This window comes from Leptonychotes weddellii, chromosome 11 (genome assembly GCF_054177405.1).
Source record: "Leptonychotes weddellii isolate Sample4059 chromosome 11, ASM5417740v2, whole genome shotgun sequence".
Taxonomy (NCBI): Eukaryota; Metazoa; Chordata; class Mammalia; order Carnivora; family Phocidae; genus Leptonychotes; species Leptonychotes weddellii.
In genome coordinates, this window is record NC_138379.1 from 25,088,151 (window position 1) to 25,109,452 (window position 21,302).

A 21,302-nucleotide genomic window follows, 5' to 3' on the forward strand; every position below is an offset into this window, starting at 1 on the left:
ATTTCAAAAGCCCGTGCTCTATTCAAAGTCATTCATAATGCTAGATGGGTCTAATTTAATCACTTTAAGGGGCCACAAATAAAGTGAATTTCTGCTTTTAATCTCTTTTGGTCACTACCATATATCAACTAGTGTTTGTGTAAGAATCCAATCTATTAGAGAAAACATAAATTTACATAACACAGTGTTCATATAATAAAATTAAATATTGCCAGTGGTACATATATTGGATTAATTGAAGTCTTAGGAAGACTTTATTCTGTTAAGCAGTTTAGGAGTCCTTTGCAAACTTGTCAGGTGCCTGTTTCTTCTCATACCCAGAGACATTTTTTATTCAACATTTGTAAATGGCTATCTATTCCATATGAGTGAAGTGCAAAGGTTATAAATTTTCCCATAAATAAAATGAGCTGATGAAGGATGCGTATCTCTTCTGTTCTCTTTACTTGAAGATAGCTCTATACTCAGATTCTTATACTGAAGTCATTTTCCCTCCCATCAAACTAGGTACTCAAAGATCTAATAAGTGTGACATCAACAATTACTTCTTGCTAACAACCCTTGTAATTTAACCCCTTCAGGTGAGCAGGCTGATTGATGAATTGCAGACAGCTATCAAAAGTAACAGAGGTCATCTCTCTAAACTTGGCCCCCAATTACAAGCTGAGCAGGAGCAATTCTCCTCTTATGTCTACCAACACATTAAAAGCCTTCCAGCAAACACTCTTATCCCAGGAGACCTGCAGCTCAAGGTGGGTGTCATTCTGCAACTCTCACTGGGTTCAGCTAGAGATGAAAACACTCTGCTCCATTTGAAGACCCTTCTAACAATGCCACTCAGCTTGAATTTCTTTTAATGTTGTCTTTCTCAAACCAGAGTTTGGCTTACAAGTGCTAATACTACCATTCAGGGAGTATGCTTTAAAAGAAGAAACCTAGAGGCATTTGAAAAGTGGATTTATAAACTTTAACTGTTTTCAACTCAGAAAAGTAATTTTAATGAAGATATTTAATCATGTGAACATTGCATACTTTTCCAAGAAACATATATTTTTAACAGGAGTCACCCAGTATTTCAGTTTTAAAAAAATAACTTATTTAGAGAAATGGGAAAGGCTTTAATAATTGACAGACAGTGGCAACAGGAATTAGAGGTGAAAGGCCAGGTGACTGACTGATGTTCAAACTACATTTCCAAGGAAAAGGATCTGTATTGGATAAGTGTGACACGTATCTGAGTTCCCTTGGTAAAATCAATACTTAAGAATATACTGGGAAAAAAGGTGAATTGGTTATTTGTCGGGACAAGGTGGCTAAATGTCCTAGGCTACTTTTGCTGTTGCATCTCTGGAAGAGAAAAAAAGTAACTCATACTTGGTTAAAGTGGATTAAGTACTGAAAGTTACAGAATTTAAATACTTTTGTTTATCGTAATCGAGTATCCATGTTAAGTCTGTCAAGTTAATGTTGTTCTAATAATTTCACATCCCACATTTCGAGAGAAAAAAAATTGAATTACTCAATGGATGGCCTTTTTTCCATTGAAGGAACAAACTATTACAACTCATCATTTTCTTTTGATTATATTTATATTTTTGAATGTGATAACATTCAAAGTAATTATATTTTGATCAGTCTTTATTTCTATAATTCCTCTTTCTTAATAGTTTTAGTCTACAAATATAAACTTTATATTGTAATTATGAACATCATATTTTCTATCTATAATTCTTTAAAATGACATTCCCATGTTTGCATTTGGAATGAGAATACTACCATGCAAAAATTGACCTTTGGGGAAATGTAATTCCACAATAAACATGATAATTTATTTTCCATAGTCTGCTAGTCAGCCAAAGGTTTAGGAAGTGATGTTCAAGACAAGGTCAAGGGCTCTGATCATCCAGTAGCATTTTTCTTTTCCGGATTTCTGACTTGGTTACAGATCTATTCCAACATTTTGCAAAGTACTTGCTATTGATTAAGAGAGGAGCTAGGTGAGGGAGCATGTTTGCCTTAATACCATTTATCCCCATTCATTTGTATCAGCAACCATCATATGTCCTGGAAAAAAGAAAAGTTTTTTTTTTTCTCACAAGTTTGTTGCATATTTCTGAATAATTTTTATCACATGTTCACATTAGCACATGGGCTTGACAGCAAATATTTAACTTTAGGATCTGAGTTACTACTCTCATATATTTCTTTTTTAATATGCTTCATAATTCTTTCCATACTAGCAAACAGAAGAGGAAATATATATATGCAAAGAAGCCATCTTCTTGTGTTTGTTTAGACTCCCTTTATTGTCCAATATAGTAGCCCCTAACCACATGTAACTATTTAAATTTAAATTAATAAAAACTAATTAAAATGAAAAATCCAGTGCCTCCATTCATATGCCCAGGACTTTCCTGATTGTAGCACTGAAAACCTCACATCCAGGAAATCTCTCAGTCCCAGGCAAAACAGAATGGTTAGTCATCCTAGTCTTAGATATCTGAGTTCCCTCTCCCTACTCCCAAGACATCCTCCGTCTTTATCATTCTTTTCCCATGAAGTACTCAGCTTCTCTCCTTTCTCCCCAATTTTCCCCTTTGGAACATCCAATTTCTCTCAGGCAATAAATTCCTTTTCTCATATTCCAAGAAACCTGGACATCAGCCCCATCAGGCTTTAGCATAGACCACTGGTTTTTCAATCCTGGCTGCCATATTAGAATCATCTGGAGACCTTTTAAAAAACAACTGAGGGTTGCTGGAGTGGAGGGGAGTGGGAGAGTTGGGGTGGCTGGGTGATGGACATTGGGGAGGGTATGTGTTGTAATGAGCACTGGGAATTATATAAGACTGATGAATCATAGACCTTTACCCCTGAAACAAATAATACATTATATGTTAATAAAAAAGAAATCAAGTGTTTGAAAAAAACAAACAAACAAAAAAACCCCCCCAAAATATCAGTGCCCCCACCTCCAGAGGTTGTTTTTTTTTTTCCTTTCCTTTTTTTAAAGATTTATTTATTTTTATTTTAGAGAGATAGTAGAGAGAGAGCATGCAAGCAGGGGTAGGGGAAGGGTGTAGGGAGAGGGAGAGAGAGAATCTCAAGCAGATTTCCTGCTGAGTGCAGAGCCAATGTAGGACTTGATCTCACGACCCTGAGATCGTGACCTGAGCCTAACACTCAACTGACTGAGCCACCCAGTCATCCCCAGAGGTTTTTTAATGAGTTTGATAAGCTGAATCTTGCTTCTACTGCTTGAGACTGCTGATTGTTAAACTTTCAGGAATTTTGTAAGCCAGTTGTTAAATACAGCCATAATTAAAAATTATATAAACTTAAAATTAAGTAGGTCACATTAAAATCAAAGGTAATAGTCTTCACTTCCTAATTATTTTATTACGTTTTACTGTTACCTATTCTCCTTGAAGTCATTTATGCCTATCATGTTTGTTTCATAGAAACACTCTATGATGGTGTGCTACTGTGCATCTCTTCCAAAGTTTGTATTCAGTGATGGCTTGTAGTAACTTGAACTTGTTGGGAATACATGTTTGGACTGATGGAAAAGAAACTGAGATCTGTAATTTTCTAAACCAGTTCTTATGTCTGAAATAGCCAGATAGTAGTGATAAAAACGGACTAGCAAAGCATATCACAAATATTCAGAATTGCAAATTTTAGAATCGAGACCTTTTTCTGTACTTCCTCCTCGGTGGGGGAGAACTTGCTAATTCCAGCTGAAGAGATACTGAGCAAAGGCCACAGCATGCCATCCTTTGTTAATTCCAGAATCAGTTTGTATCTGTTGTCTGGCCAAACTCTAGTTTCCCATGGGGTGTGGGTGAGCTGCCCTTCCTTGAAGCAACATCTCCAACACAGTTACCTCTGACTTACTGTGGCCAAGACCATATCTTCTGTGGTTATGAACAACTTTATCCCACCTTACAGTATGTCCTATGTAGAGTATTAGATGATATATCAATAAAATGTTTTCTATTTATAACTCAAAGGCACGGCTCTAGTGAAACTTATTTTTCCCCTTTTCTATCCATTTTGATCTTAGAAAAGTGCCTGATTAATAAAATAAATTGGGATGATCATCTTTCTAATTTTCTGTTTGATGATATTGATATTGATATTCACTCTGTTGAATATGTATGTATATATATATTACACATCTACGTTTATATACATATGCACATATGTGTGTGTGTGTGTGTGTGTATGTATATATATACACACATATCCATGGCTCAGCTTTAAGAACCAAAATAATGGATGGTGTTGTCATCATCTTCTAGAGCAATGGCTCTCAACTATGGGCTGAAGGCCAGGTATGATTCAAAATCATGGTTGTCTTCTCCTCTTCACTGAGGTTCTCATCCTCATTGTATCTTTCATTGATAACTTAGAAATAGGAGCTTTTGGTTAGTGACTAAGGTTAGCTTTTGGTTAGCTTTTGAGGTTGCCTCTCAAAAGGACATACTCTGTATTCCATATAGCCTCAGTCCCATTTGTGCAATTACATGGCATGGTACAGTACTGAGTTTAAATGGACATAAAAACAAAAAGACTGAGAACAACCTAAATGTCCATCCCTGGTATGGGAAAATTTCCTGTAAAAAAATTGAAAACATAACAATATTAGGGGAATTTTAAGAAAAAGTTATGTCACTCATAATCACGTTATTTATTATATGACCATTCTCACTTGTGCATATCATTTCCATATGCATTCATTTGCCCTATGTAGTCATAACCACAGTGTGCATTTTTTTTTTTTTTTTGTATTCTGGTACACTCTCTTGCCTTCACATCATAGGACCTTTTTGGTTGATGAAATCTTACTGTTTTTAGCTTTAGTAGTCACACTCAGTGTGCACCATAATTTATGAAGTCCTTCAGGTTTTTGGAGTTATTGCTTACTAGTCCAAACCTTCACTTACCTTACATCCTCTGTCAATACTACACCGCCCCCCCCCAGCCACTTTGAGAACATCTGCTATAGCCATGGCTCAATGACTTCTGCTTTTCCAGTCCTGTTCTTCCTTGCAACTCCCCCTCTTCGTCCCCATGGAGATGCTGTCAGAAATGTTAGCGTTTCCCTGGGAGAGCAGGAAAGAAAGGACTGATAGGAAAGGGTATTAGCAAAGCTTTAAGGGATGGTGGGTGGAAAAACTAGAAGGAAGTTGGGTGATTGTGACAGAGAATTGATGAACAAGAATGTGGGATGTATGAGTGGGTGGGAGACAGCACAGGGGAAACGAGGGGAAGATGGGTACAGGGAAGTCTTTTCACTAGAATTAGTGCTTTTCACACATAATTGGTCAATAATGCTCCGTGGGTTGCCTTCCATTTGCTGTCAGTGGAGGCAGATCCAGTTTCTGTGAGGTCTAGAGCTTATATAATTTGGGGGGAGAGGAACCTATTTAAAATTAGGCCTGAAAGTGGATATTTATTTAGATTGAGAAAGTAAATCACAACAAATTAATGGAGGGTTGGAGATTTAGACCCTTTCTTTTGAGACTTTTTTTTAGTTTTTCTTAGAAGTACTTACATGGAAATACTCCTTAAATGCTAGCGAGTTGCTGGCTTCCCCTCCCTACTTATAATAATCTATAGCTCCCAGCAACTTCGATACTCTCAGGGCTGGAGCAAGTAAGGGTCCTGAAGCTTAATCGTCATTAACTTTACATGAATCCACTCTGGTTGTGAGCAAGGGAAATATGGTGGAATTTAGTAACCAAAACAAAAAAAAAGATTGAGACGGCTGTGATTTGGAGATTTTTAGCCTTTCTATTTTTACGTTGTTTGCCCTATGTAGTCATAACCACAGTGTGCATTTTTGTTTTTGTTTTTGTTTTTTGGTTTGGTTATAGTGTTCTCTCACAGCATAAAGAAATTTAAGCTTTGTTAAAGGGATAATTCAGAGATTTATTTTTAAAAGAATATCTTTGTCCGACATCTAGTTCATCTTCTGGGTTGTATGGTATGCATCTAACAATTTGTATTCTGCCAGTGACAGAAAGACAAATTTCAGTGAAGAGTGCAGTAAATCCACACATTATCAAATACATACTGCCTGTAAGGCATTGTCCTAGGTACTGTGGGAAGACGCAGAGAAGCCCAGAACACCCTCGTGGCCCATGTCCATGATTATTTTCGTACAATTAGAGCCATGTGACACCTTTTGAAGACAATGAAACTAAGGTGTGGATTTTCTCAGCTTTTTACTACAACTTTATCATTCTAATTCACGGGCTTGTTTATCTTTAGAAAATGGGATAATTTGATAACAGAAGAGATGCTAACTTTTATCTGCAATACCCTCCTAGCCTTCCCTATGCTTTGGATATCTGAATTTGGATTTAGGTATTTGAATTTGGAATTTCTCTACCAGTGGCACAAGAGCACCATGAATCCATTTGAGATTTATGTCCTATTTGGTGGTCATTTAAAAAGAAGTTTAAAGTTTTCTGACCGTATGTATTAATAGAAAATTCATTTAAATATTTAGGAATCAATGGAGCAATTAAATGAATAGAAGGAGACAGCTGAGGTTATCCACAAAAGAGTGGCAAGATAGGTTTTTTGAATGGCCTCATCACTGCATGTGCGTTATGTCTTACTTCCACTGCACAGCCCTTATTTTTGTCTTTCTGTTTAACCCACTTTCCCCAGATATGTATTTGTAATCCCTGAGCTGCTCTGTTATCTCACCTACATTATTTGAATAAACATTGGAAAAACAAATTCAGGATATGCGTTAAGTACAGATACTAAAACGTTCCAAGATGACATTCATTTTCAAAGGAATTATGATGAGAGTGGAAAAACTGGAATATTCAAAGTCATTGTTATGATTTTAAGAACATTCCTTAAATGTTGGGCAAAATATGATGGAGATGATCAGTTTTTATATGTGGATTTTATCATGGTAGGCAAGTGTTGGACTGCTCATTTTAAAGGCAAAGGAACTTGAGATCCTATGAATGCCTTCCAACATCTCATGGGATAACTATTAGCAGTAGGCACGGAAACTGCTCATCTACCCTACTTTCCATTTTTAATTTCTTTGCTTGCTGGCTGGCTGGCTTCCTCTCTCTCTCTCTCTCTTCTCCCTCTCTTTCTCTCTTTTTTCTTTCATCTTTCTACTGTTGGGGGGAAATGCCAGTGTACTCACCTCGGCCTATTTCCTGACAGGCATTTGCAGCCAGGAGTAAATCCCTATGCACAGGAAGAAACAATCTTCCCTTCCTAGACCCGCTGAAGAGAAAAACTGCGTCTGTATCAAAATCAGGGAAGAGCAATTGGTCGGGGTATCAGCTCCCATGCAGAGCTGGTTGTAATGAGACCAGCTTTCCTTGCACAGTCCTGACAGCCTTGAAGGTGCCCAGAGAATTGCCAGGTGGGCAGTCAGCAGGGAAAGTCCACAGGCCAGAGCTGCATTACTGTCCCAGCAGTTACCCAGACTAAATGCAACCACTGAACCTTACTGCTGTAGGCACGTGCGCTCTCTCTCAGGGAGATTGTCCTTCTCCATAGCAGTTAATTTGTTTTTACCTCTCAATTAGCTTTTTCACAGAGTGTTTGAGATGATCAAGTCGTTGAGATTCTCTTCCTACATATGCTCCCGTCCCCTGGATTACCCACTGACATCTATGTTAGCCCAACTCACCATGAATATTATCAAGTGTCAATTCATCATCTGAACATAGAAATGAATACAGATTTTCTAATAAGTGCAAATGAAGTGATACATTTACACCTACTTAAGATTCTACGTACAATTTCAATAATGTTTTATGATAAAAATGGATTACATATTAAAATAAAAATGGACTGCCATAGATGCAAACTTTTGTATAGGTTTTAGTTACCCAGAGTACTTATTCATATTAAGGGGATAATTAAATTTATAGGCATATTTGGTATATTCTAAAAAGACACTGAATAGCATTAAAAACATGTACTCTATCCAAAGATGAGAATATGATTTCTGAGGCTGAGAATTTGGGGAAATCTGATGATTTAACTCATATTTAATCTCTTTTTAAGATTTTATTTATTTATTTGAGAGCGAGAGAGAGAGAGAGCCCGAGTGGGGTGAGTAGCAGAGGAAGAAGCAGGCTCTCTGCTGAGCAGGGAGCCTGATGCGGGATTTGATCCCAGGGCTCCAGGATCATGATCTGAGCCAAAGGCAGACGCTTAACTGACTGAGCCACCCAGGCGCCCCTAAGTCATATTTAATCTTAAAATGTTCATTTCCCCTAGTGAAATAGAATTTGGGGGATGTGACTATGTTTTTCTCATCAAAAAGAAGTCCTTATTTTCTTTGAAAAGAAATATATTGATCTCAGGAGCTTCCAAAAACCTTAATTTACCAAGCTCTGATATATAGTATATCATATTATACCCAACTACTGACAGGACCTGCATACCTGATACTTTAATCCCAATTAAATATAATTTTAGGCACTAAATTAATTTAGACAAAGTGAGATCCCTGTTTTCGTTTCTTCTTGAAACGTCCTCATGTAAAAAGGGCTTATTGAAATTACTTAGCTTAGGACATGACAGGCAAGCACATTTGCCTTGCCACTGTCATCTAGATAATTTTGAACATTTTCATATCTTGAACTTGGTGAGAATTGTAATTGGATACAAAAAAATATTTTTGTAGACCATTCGCCTTGTTTTGGAAATTTTATTTTGCCAATAGACACAGAAAAATGGGATGGGAGAGAAGCTCTTTAAAGGAAATATTATAACAAAACAATGAAATGTGACTTTAATTTTTAAAAAGATTTATTTATTTATTTTAGAGTGGGGGAGGGCCAGAGGGAGAAGGAAGAGAGAATCTCAAGCAGACTCCACGCTAAGTGGGGAGCCCTGTGCAGGGCTCTATCCCACAACCCTGAGATCATGACCTGAGCTGAAATCAAGAGTGGCTGCTCAACTGACTGAGCCAGCCAGGTTCCTCTGAAATATGACTTTAAATGCTTAAAGGCAGGGGAATGCAGTCCTGCTCCTAGTTTAACTGTGGAGCCTATCCTGACCATTTTGCACGCCTCTCCATCCTCAGCCTCTGTTGGTTTTCATCCACCCCCATGCCCTGAATCCCCAATTTAGACTGTCAGGTGCCCCATGTTCTCATTTACCACCTTTTTTCAAGATTTACTCTTGAAAAGGGCATGCCATACTTTCTTTCAAGCTAAGATAGTTTACAAAAAAAAAATCTTTCTTAGATTAAAATTCTTTTTTGGAATCTACTATATAAATGAAAGTAGGATCTACCCTATTTAAAACCAGGATGGTGGCTGCCCCAATAGACTCACTCATCAGGTTTGTTCTCCCACATAGGACCACAGACCTCCATTCTTGCCCTCCATCTCCCAGCCCCACCCCAAGCCTGTTGAGGGATTCCAGAGAGCCGAGGTTGAAAATCACAGCCTCAAAGGATCAGTAACCTATAAGGCTGAATATCATTTCCTCTGTGGTATTTTAATTATGACAAAGGAGTAAATCTCTAAGTGGCATTTCAAGTATTGACAAGTTGGTGGGAGAGATATTTTTGGGATCAGAGTCTTTTGGCTCTCACGTGAAATCCTACCCTATAGGCAGTCACCCAATTTATTTCTGCTAAATGGTGAGCTCTGCTTCAACTTAGGAAATTTAAAGGGTCTCTTTTAAAATAAATTTTTTTCTTAGGTATCCCTTTAATGGGCTTTTAAATATTATTTGTCTTTTGGTCCAGATACCATTTAGATTGATAAAGTTTAACAACTATATAAATTGTTTTCACTTAAGTTTATTTTCATTTCCTGGGACAAAACATACTGGCTCCTTACCTGTTAAACACTAGTTAAAGATATCTGTTAGGCACTAAAACACTTTTTCGTGTATGTAGTATAAACATACTAATTCATTATTAAGTTTTCATTGCCTGAATCCCATAATTTTAATATTTGCTTTGTGGTTATCACTTTATCTGAATATTTAAGTTAGACATGTTTACTGTTTGATTTATAATATACATTTGAGAAAATATAGAAAACGTGAATATTCCAAAAAATTATCTTGCAAGTCTATAAACATGAAAAACGTAACAGTACATTTATTTGATTTAATGTACACATAATGTTAATTCAGCTAGAGTTGATTTTCTATCTCCAAACGTGATTTTGAATTCTGATTAGATACAGATTTTTTTCATGGCTAATTAGCGTCTCACATAAGACAGATATTTCATTTTGATTTTCATGTTCTTTGACTTAGGTTAAAAAAACCTCTTACTGTAAAATACTTTTCTGTGCCCTTAAAATTTCATATTAAGTTTCATCTTATGATAGTCTCTAATACTAGATATAAGAGTGAACTTGGATGTTTGTAATTAAAAACACCATAGGATTTGATTTCTGAGGATCTCCTTACCCCTTATGAGTAGATTTGCCCCGGGGCGAGTCATTTAACTTTTGTGAGACATCCCTGTAAAATGTAGTTGCTTTGAGTATTGAGTGATTTCACGTGTGTGATTGTGCACCCTGCACTCTGGACCGCCAGGCGTGTGTGCAGGGGAGGCCTGCCACAGTGCCAGAATCCCCTCTTTAAGACTGAGATACCCACCCCTCAGCTGCCGTAGCTATATCCTTATTGGGCAGTTGCCCTCCGGGTAAAGGACCTGCGTTTCCCAAGACTAGGCCCAACATCCTGAGGGCAGGCTGCAGCCAACATCTGTTTCCCACACAGTGCAAAGGCGGGGCTCCCTTGCCTCAGTTCTGGATGACTCTGAAGGGCTGGCCATTCCAACCCTAGGGCTCCCACCAGAGGCCTCTGTTGCAGCTACATCACAGTTCACCTTCATCTACCCACTCCCAATTTCCTCACTCCCTCACCGGTGTCGCCCTGGAGAAGGCTCCTCGGTACACTTCCTGTGAGTAAATCTTGGCCTCAGAGTCTGCATTCTGGGGATCACAATCCAAAACAATGTGTAAGTTAACCTTGTTTCAACATATTTAATTATATCTGCCTGAAATATACCAAGTACTTTTGTGTGGCTATTTTATATTCCTGTTCTTCACTGGCCCTCTAGTAGTAAATCCTGTTCCTGTACAGCCTCCCAACTTTTGGCAACACACTGCAGTGTCATTTTCTTATTATTGCCTCTTGACAGCACTGTACCCATGACAGCATAGGTATTTTGAAGCTTTGATATTTGGCCTTCTACTCACACACAGAAGAGCTTCCTGGGTGGTCTGCCCAGCGGTTATGGACAGTCTGGGAACCTGCTGTTGCTCCACAGCTAGCTCTTAACCAGACTTATAGTATTAAAGGCTGGATAATGGCACTGAACTAGACCTTATACAAGTCCTTAAATAGACATGATGGATGATGCCGGGCAAACCTGTCAAAGAACCACATTAGGTCAAAACGCATTCAGGTCATCTTTCCCCATAAGGTTTAAGTTTTGGTCACTGTATATACAAATAAAATTCCTTTAGTACTTCATTGATATTTTTCTGCCTTCACAAATACTGCATATGAACAGTTATATTTAATTTGATTTATTTATACCCATAGACACAGACAACATATTTCAGAAATACTAGCCTAGCTACAAATTTTATTTCCCAACCCTGCTAATACACAAATAAGCAAGTAAAATTACTCAGGAATGAACAATAGAAATGGACCATTTCTCACCATGTTCACTGTTACTACTCTGATTTGAGCCACCATCATCCACTCTTTAGATTGCTGTTACTCCCTGCAGTATATACTCTCTGCCCAGCAGCCACAATAATCCTTTTAAGTTAGATCCTGTTTTTGCTCTGCAAAGATTCCCCATTTCCCTGTCAATCCCTAATCCTCTGACTTCATGTTATTTACTCTCCATCTCCCTCTACCACCCTTAGTCTTCTTGCAGTTCTTAGAACATACTGGCCACATCCCTGCCTTAGTTTCTTTGCTCAAGGATCTCCCTCTGCCTGTAATGCTCTTCTCCCAGCCTATCTGCTTGGTTAACTCACCCTGCCAAGTCCAATCTTTCCTCTCTTGAAAGCCTGTTCTGGTCATCCGCTTCATATGGTGTTTGCCATACCCATCACACTCCCTGATCCCAGACCCTATATCCCCTGCCCTTTTTTAGATAGCACTTACCACCTTCTAACAATCTCAGGGGTGCATTTACCATGACCCTAATGAAACTTAAGCTTCAGGGTTCCTTCCCTGCATAGGCCCCTTCCAAAACCCTGGGGGAAACACCAGCAATGGGTGTACATGGCCAAGTGTTCCTGTAAAATTTGCAAATATATCTTAACTGTAATTGGTTGAGACTATTGTCTGTTTCTACTCCAACTTCCTCTCCTGTCAAGTTTTCCCTTGTACCAACTGGTGTTGAAGTGGCTGCAAGCATTTTTGAGGTCTGGCAGGGGGATATTGAGTTGGGGATACATTTAGTTTGGGTATAGTGGAATGTAATTAGTGTTTTGCAGTCACTTCCCTGTACATATGGCTCAGTTAGTGCTAGCTGTTCTGATGTGGAAAGAGCTTCCAGGAAGATGGCTACTACCTGCTGGCCACAGAGTGTATTGCTTTCTGACTATGGACTAGGGTGCTTGGCATCAAAAGTATATAGGTGGTGGAGGAAAAACATGGTGTGAAAATAATAAAGCCAACTATTTGTGGAAATTCTTCCACATTTTACAGCTCACATTTTAAAGAAAACTGATTAAGGTTTCCTCAAATTTGACATCAATCCTAAATATTTTTATGAAATGGCCAACAAAGTTGTGAAGCTGAGAGAGATTTTTCTTTTTTAAACAACTTTTTTAGATTTTATTTATTTATTTGAGCTCAATCCCATGACCACGAGATCACAACTTGAGCCAAAACCAAGAGTCAGGAGTTTAACTGCCTGAGCCACCCAGGTGCCCCCCCCCTTTTTTTTAAATTTTTTTTAGACTTTATTTATTTGAGAGAGAGAGAGAGAAAGAGAGTGGGAAGGAGAGGGAGAGAGAATCCAAAGCACACTCTGCAATGAGCATAGAGCCTGATGGAAAGAGATTTTTCTAATAATTAAAAAAAATTTTTTGATTAACCGTGCTAGAGGGAAGAATTATCTTTCTAGTCTCCTTATAGAAAATGTTACCAAATTATCACATGAAAAGGTGATCAAAGACAATTCAGCTAAAATATGTGTGTTGGATAGTTAATTAATGAAAATATTTTGTAATATTTTTGCTATGTGTGAGCTTTTTAATGGGTGTAAATTGTGATTTCTTTTCTTACTTTAAATGAATATTTTGTATCTAGTTTTACACTTGTAATTTTGCATTCTTTTTGTTAAAGAAGGCACACCAAATTCTATTAAAGTCTACCAAGCTTATATAATTTGATGGTCTTTCTTTAACAAAAAAAAATTAACAATTAGCACTTACAAGACCTGGATGTACCCTGACTATGCTATATAATTTACTTACATGTTCTGTTGCTCAAAAGCAGGAATCTTAGCTCATTGGTGTTTCTTAAGCACCTGAGCAGTGCTTGGCACATGGTGGGCACTCAGTAAATATTTGTTGAGTGAATCAATCAACAACATTACAATAAAACATTGGTATTAATCTAATTTAATCCTGCTTAAGAAAAGTCAATATTGACATGAAGGAGAGTAAAAAGACTGTAGTTCATGGAAAACACTCCTTAAAGCTTTTTACTTGTTGTAACTAATCATAGAGGTAAATTCTTATTCATAGGTATTTTTTTCACTAGTCATTAGCTACCATGTTTTTAAGAGGATCTGGATCACTTTTTTTTAAAGTTCTATTATCTTATTCCTTAGGACCCAAGACTAGTCTCAGTTAGTTTTTTCCATCATCCCACTCCAAGGATAAGAATTTAATTCTAGAGCTGTAGGGAGGTGAGGCCATGCAGAGAGCCACTGGGAAGCCAATACAGCAGTCGTTTTTCTTAAGCCAAGGATCAGGCAGCAGGAAAATAAAAGTAGACTATTTTTTAAATTTTCTATATCTAGTCAATCACAGAAACTCTGTTTAGAGAGTAATCTTTGTTTAGACGTTGGACAGTAGAAGTAAAAATACTTCTCATGCAAAGGAAGAAAAAAATAAATACTTGGATTTTAGAAAAATGAGCATAGTAATGAAGACCCTAAAAATGAGAGGTGGGCCTTAAGAAAAGTAGCATCTCACAGCATTTCATCTTAGGGAATTTTTATTTTTGTAAAAATACAGAAAACAATACATTATACAAATGACTACTGGAGGGCAACCTTCTTTCACTTAAACACCTAAACTTTTACTTAAACTCTAAAACACATGTACATTTTTAAATGCCCTTATAGGGATTTTTGGAGACCAGAGCCTTGTTTGCTTGTTTGTTTGTTTTTGAGAACACTTCTGGATATAGAAGGGCAGACTTCTTACTGGTAGTGAAGGAAGCAGTATGCTAATGAAGGTCTTAGATTTTGGCCAACTCCTCTTTGCTTTCTCAGTTTGGCAGTGAGCACTCACACTGCTCTTTTCTAGAACATAATTTTCTGCACTCTGATTCCACATCTAGCAAGTCTTGACAAAGGAACATCAGTAAGTTCCCCAAACTGAGCTTTGGTCAACGCTAACTTTGCAGAATGAGCAACATCCAGAATTGTGACCATCCTTACCAAATGTCCCTGTTGTTTAAGAGCTCTTGTTCCAGGTGAGGGCTCTGAAGAGATTGTTGGGAGAGTAAGATTCTCCACCCACATTATTTCCCATGGGTTTTCAGGCAACCCTGGGTTGGGTTTATAAAGTTCCTTGCAAAAGTAGACGGATTTCTTGCTCAGAATTGTATATGTATTCAGAAAAGAAGTTTTAAAAAAATCCTGGTTAACAAAAGATGCTAGAGGGTAGAGAATATCAATGTACCAAGGCTGATAACTGTACTATCTCCGCGGACTATCAGCACGATAAAAAGCACTGAGTAGAAAAGCACCTACAATTCTTGAACATTATTACTCTTTTTTAAAAATCTTTCTTTCTTTCTTTCTTTTCTTTCTTTCTTTCTTTCTTTCTTTCTTTCTTTCTTTCTTTCTTTCTTTCTTTCTTTTCTTTCTTTCTTTCTTTCTTCTTTTTCTTTCTTTCTTTTCTTTTTTTCTAAAACCTAAGGAAGTGCTATTGAAGCACATTATTTCCCAAGCTAGGTTAGGACTAATTAAATAACTCTCAAAACTCTCTCAAAAGTAAAACAGATGGTTTTCTTTCTTTTTAAATAAGGTATTTTCCTAAATTATCTTCTCTGGAAATAGTACTAGAGAGAAATACAATGCTCTGATGTGATAGGTGTATCAGAAAGGGAAGAAAAGAACTTTTGAGAAAAAATAAAATAAGCAAGGATTTAAATTATTCATCAGGCCTCTCTTGGCCTGCTTCTATTCTTAAGAGCCTGGTGAATGGAATGGCACACCCCACATGTGTCCACAACGTGGTTAGGGATGGTGTTCACTGCGAATCCCTCCTTCTGGACGGTTTGTTTTGATACTTTGGACCAGAATGCTTGCTAGCATTTTTTTTTCTCAGCAAGTGTTGCATAATGCAATGTTAAGAATTTTATCTCTGTTCTCAACAACTTGTTGCATATGTGCACTTAAAATGGGTGGCTTCATTGTACTGTTATGCAATAAATCTCTCATGTTGAATTTCCTTTTAGTAAGTCAGAAGATGAGCTGAACACTGATATATTTTATCATTTTTATTTTTTAAAGGTTTTATTTTTAAGTAATCTCTACACGCGACATGGGGCTTGAACTCACAACCCTGAAATCATGAGTTGCATGCTCTGCTGAGTCAACCCATGAACACTGATATGTTTTAAATATAAATCAAAGATTCCTCATGTAATTCATGGCTTTATATGTTTCAAGAAGAATGAAATGAACTAGCTAATTGTTCGCTAACTGACCTTTCTTTGGTGCTTGTTCCATTTAAACATCCAATGCAGTTAGTGATTTTTCCTTTAACGTCCACCTTTTCTTCTATTTTAAAGTTGTAGGGAATGCCAGTCAGGTTAAAGACACTGAAACTGAAAGGAGAAACAAGAGACTTTCTTATACTATTCTAGTCCTGTTGATTTTCATTGCCAATTACTTGCACATGTTCATAGAGGCAGGCCTTGCTTTGCACAGTTCCCACATGCATGACTTTCAGTTGACACCATACTGTGCAAAGCCAGGACTGCTTGCCTTTATATATGCATGTATGAACATATGTACAAATGTGTAGGTGCATGTATTTATTTTTAATTTTGAATGCGCTTATTTTTCAGATATTTGAAAATGGTAAAGATACTGGAGAGATCTCTGTTTGCATCAGCATAAAAGACCTGGAGTCTAATAGCCCAACTCAAACTGGTGATATGATGGAAAAAGTGAGTTTACAGAGTGTTTGTTTATGGCGGGAAATGTCCCTCAAGTTACTTGTAGTTAATTTAGACAATTACATCTGTAAAGTTGTTTTGAGAAGATTAATCATTTGCTTCTCTGTAAAGATTGATAGTTCAAGCTTGACTTTTGAATTTCTTAGGCTCTCAGCTTTAGGAGAGTATTAACTCTTGGCCTCATACTTAACAGTGTCTTAACCTTCATTATGCCTGTATTTGGAAATCTGTCTTCACTGGACTCTGGGATTGCCCTCTTGTTTACACTTCAAAAAGAAGTGACATGATATTCAGTGGAGGATATGTTCTGGGTTGGGGGTATTTCTAAGCCCTAGACACTGAACAACTAGCATATAGCCTTAGTCGTCTCCTGTGCTCACTGCAAGCACATCCAGATGGTCTATCTTAGGCACTCTTACCTTTGCTTATTTTCCAGACAATTGGGATGTTTCTCAGGCAGAACCAACATGTTCAGGGTCTTTATTTTGGGTCTTTGTCTTGCATAAAAGGACAATGAATGCCCTGTTGTTTACAAATTGGGGTTATGCACTCGAGCATACACCAGTGTTTTGGGCTCTGTTCCTTGGCCTTTGTTCAGAGACTTGCTCCTTTTTTTATCCCCCTTCAGTTTAGCACCCTCAGACTTACCTCTTCCTGGTGGTATCCATTACCTGGCCTTCGCAGTTACACAGAGTTAGAAGAGTACAACACAAGAGTTGTATAGAATTAGGCGATTTTCATCTGATCTGATCACTGGCTGGGCCCAGGAGAGATGGGAAATGCTACCTCGATTGATTAGAGAGAGAAGGATCACGAGCCTTGGTTGGTTTCTTTTTACTATCATATCCCTGACTATATGAATCACCATAGTATAAAAACCTTCCTAGAATTCTCTACCTGTTTTCCCTCTTACTTGCCTTAAAATATTTTACTTTTTGGTGTACATTAAAATTAAAGACAGCATTTATTTTATCTTATACAGGCAGATATTATTTTGTAGAAAGTTCTTGTGTTGGCTGATGGCATGGTGAAATTGATCTATGCTTTGCTTTTATATGCAAGTAGATCTGGGGGAAAACTTGAATTAGGGGCACTATAAAGCTCTCTGTTAGGGAGATTCCCTCGTGATACCCAAGGATGACTGTTCCTTTGCTGCTCACTTGTCTCAGTTATTAACCCAAGATGTTTCACAGTCTTCTCAGGTCCCTGAACAAATTCTTATCCTATAAAGGCCTGGTGATTATAGCTTTAGAGATAAATGGGTGAAAATTATCACAACTTTTGGTTGCCATAGGCTAGCCCTAATCATGACCTAGAGATGAAAGGCACCAAGGCCCTTACCTCCTGTTGGCTGTTGAATGTGCATCTTTGAACACCTAAAATGCAGTCTGTCACCAAGTTGAAAAAATAGATTGCAATGCTACTCCTGTGAAAATGAATTTGGTTAAGTGGTCAGGTGTTCATATCCTATTCTTTGTGTACACATTTCTTTCTTGGATCAGGCTTTAAATCTTTTATATCTTTCCCCTTTACAAAAAAAAAAAAAAAAAAGGTGATGCCTGGAAAACAGAATCACTGTGATTTAAAAGATGATCACCATTACATGTTTTCTGAAATAATAGCAGACCAACAAAAAATAAGCTCAAGGGCTGAGATCACACAGAAATAAACATGAAGCTTTGTAAAAACAGTCTTATAGAATTCAAACTACGTTTGTAGTTCCAATGAACAAAACCAAAAACAATGCAGATTTTTAACTGCTCTAGCACCTTGTCTATTATACTCCCAAGGAGAATAGTAATCATTATTTTTAATTCAAAGGACTTGGTTAGGCAGGATGAGAAGTATTAACTTTAATGAGATGAAAAATGTGTCATTGTTTTCAGCCTTTCTGATGCGTAAGGGTAAAAATCTGGTCAACACAGAGGTGAGGAAAACAATGCAGAGCTGATGAAGTCAGAGATATGGCTATTTATCTCCAGTTACAACAAAGCTTAAATCTTAGGTGTTCTGTAAATATAGTTGCTGGTCAAAGAAAATCTTTCACCCAGACAAGAGTTTATAGCCAATAGGTGAGGAAACTGAGATATATGACAAGATCGTGACTTTGTCTTCTTTCCTCTGAGCTTCGGCATTTAGCTTCTCAATATATCTTCAATGGGAATTAATAGAAGGAGCAAAAAAAGCATCCTGTACAGCAGCTGGACAAGAAAAGGCCACAAATGTACCCGCATCCCTGCCGAGATTACAGAGTAACAAGAAATTGAGAGACACAAGAACTGACAAGGGAGAGAGGACAGAAGCCTGGGGGGGGGGGTGCGGGGGGGAGAACAGAGTGATGGATAGTGTGGGGTGCCGAGCAGGAAAGAGCAGAGGCCTAAACATTCAAACAAAGTTGATGGATAAGGAAAAATGTCCTCTAAAATTCCATATGCAACACAGTTCAGGGGGATTTACTTTCATTTAAAATGTGCCTGAAATTAGGAAGATCTTGATGGTTTAGCAGGCCTAAATGTACGATAGAAGCAAACACTGACAATGCTAGTATTTAAAATATCAAATGAGAGCACTTCATATTTCACATTTCAATTATGGCTAACTCATAACGTGAAAACATTGATTACTGAAGCAGCTCACAAGCTTTTGCAAGGCTCTTAATTGAACTACATTTAAAAAGAGTTCTTCTAAGTGAACCAACATCGGCTGAAAATCATGTTTATTTTTGCAGTCCTGTAAGTGGTGAGTTGTTCTATCATTGGTTATCTGCGGTTAGTTGGGGACGGGGAGTTTGCCGATTCTAAAATTTGAACGTGCTCCGGAAGGATCCTAACAAAATGTGTGGCTCGGACAAGAAAAGCATAACCTTTATCAAAGAGGACTGTTACCGTGTGTAGAAGCTAAATGCTCTTTCTGTAAGGCTGTCACATCTGCTTTCAGTCCCCGTGCCAAAGGGTCAGAGCTCAATCACAAGCCTGTGGCACCCCCTGCTGGTTAAAAGCCCATGCTCATTTTGTTACTTTACACTGAGCTAAACATTGCCATCATTTCACACTTCTTTTAACATTCTATATGAATTTAATTATCATTTGTTTGGATTCATTTGTTACAGAGTAGAGACAGTTTGTTATAGATGTTCACATTTTACATTATTATTTCTTTTTCTTCTTCTTCTTCTTCTTCTTCTCCTTCTTCATTATTTTCCCCCATCACAAGTTACTTCTCAGGATTCATCAAAGGCTTCAAGGATCTCCCATCAACCCACCAGGCCTCAATTTTTCTTCAATCCGGCTTTTTGATGAGCACGGTCAAGAAATTAGGAATCCACTTTTGCTGAAGAATGAGCAAAAAATTTGGGTCTCTTATGGTAAAGCATACAGGTAGGAGCAAGGTGTTTATTCTCTGTCTGTCCTCAATCTTTCCAGGGGCAAACTAATTTAAAAGGAGAGTTGAGAAGCCAAGTAGCACCCTTTATGAATTTTTTTTAAAATCTTGAATTCCAATAAAATTTCAGGGGCGTTTTTTTGTGAGGCAGTATTGTTTGTGAGATATGACATCTCTCTCTCTCTCTCTCTGACTTTCTGTCTTAATGCCTTGTCATAGTTCTTGAAGTCCGCCTGTCAGCACAGCAAGTGGGATTTGTTCATGTCTGAGTAGTCACCTTAATGATAGCAGATGGAAACGCCACGGGGGGCCCAAACCCATCACACTGTCATTGTCGCACACTGCCCTGACCTGCTTCCACTCCTCTATTTTTTTGTCCCTTTTTAAAGGAGAAATGGATGGTAATTGAAAAGGATCTTAAGCAAGATTTATGAAGCTGTAGACAACATGATTCCCCACTATCTCTCTATGTTTTCACAAATAAAGTCTTAACCTTTTAAGCACCGATGACAGGACAGCTAAAGATAAATTGGTAAAGCTTGTAAGCCCTATCCTATCAAAGTTATATTCCTCAAAAGCGCCTTACATTATCCCACAATAATTACTGGTTATTGCTGAGCATTGTGTAAATTTTTGTAGATTGGTAAATTTCTGCATAAAATTAGCTGTGTTTCTGGGAAAAGAGAAAGGCTGCAGTCTACAGGCACTGATGAGCTGGGCTGTTGTGTGGAATATCTTAGAAATGTATGCATATTTTGACAGGACACATCCAGATGAACTCTGAAACTGCTTGTCAGGAAACTTAAACACGCTTTTCCGCCGACTTTAAAATTTTTTAAGCCTTTATTTATCTGAATAAGGGAAATAGGGGAAAATAACTTTGCTTATCGAGTATAATTGATCATATATTAATTATAACGAAAATAGCATAGACAGACGAGGAGCTGATTGGATTTGCTATGTAATCTAAGAGTCAAAATTTCAAATACTGAAATAAATCTACTCACAAAGTCATGAAGGTTTTGGAAGAAGTTGGTAGGAATAGTTGTAGGTAGTATATGATAAAATTCTATTTTTTCTCTCCCAGGAGAGGGAAATTAAAATGTTTAATAATTTCTTATGCCATGTAATTTATAGAATTAAAAATATATGTAAGGAATGATGTTTTCTTCCATAGATAGATTCCAAAATATAAATTAGTTACATTGTGAGAATTGTTTTTATAATGGTAGAACAGTGGTGAATTTTACAGTGGCAAGGATTCTTGAATAATTTAGCAAGGTCTTCCAATTACAAGGAAAGGCTTTAATAAAATGTGTGTCTAATAATTTCTTCTTAAATATCATTATTAAATTGAAAGCAATGACTAATTTTGATGTTTTTAAGGATGTTTGTGATAATACAGTATTTTTAATAAGATGAAACACTTGTTCTTGGTTTATTGGATCATATTTGTGGAATAACTTAGTAAAATGCTAAGTATCTGGAAT

At 37.4% G+C, this 21,302-nt stretch overlaps 1 long non-coding RNA gene across 1 annotated transcript; it reads left to right on the forward strand.

Moving 5' to 3' along the window:
* The first annotated feature begins 471 nt into the window (after nt 1-471).
* On the forward strand, nt 472-19,845 carry LOC145716166 (uncharacterized). The gene is made up of 3 exons (XR_014138626.1): nt 472-752; nt 16,321-16,422; nt 19,645-19,845. It is a non-coding gene; the product is annotated as an uncharacterized LOC145716166 (long non-coding RNA).
* Nucleotides 19,846-21,302: the final 1,457 nt, after the last annotated feature.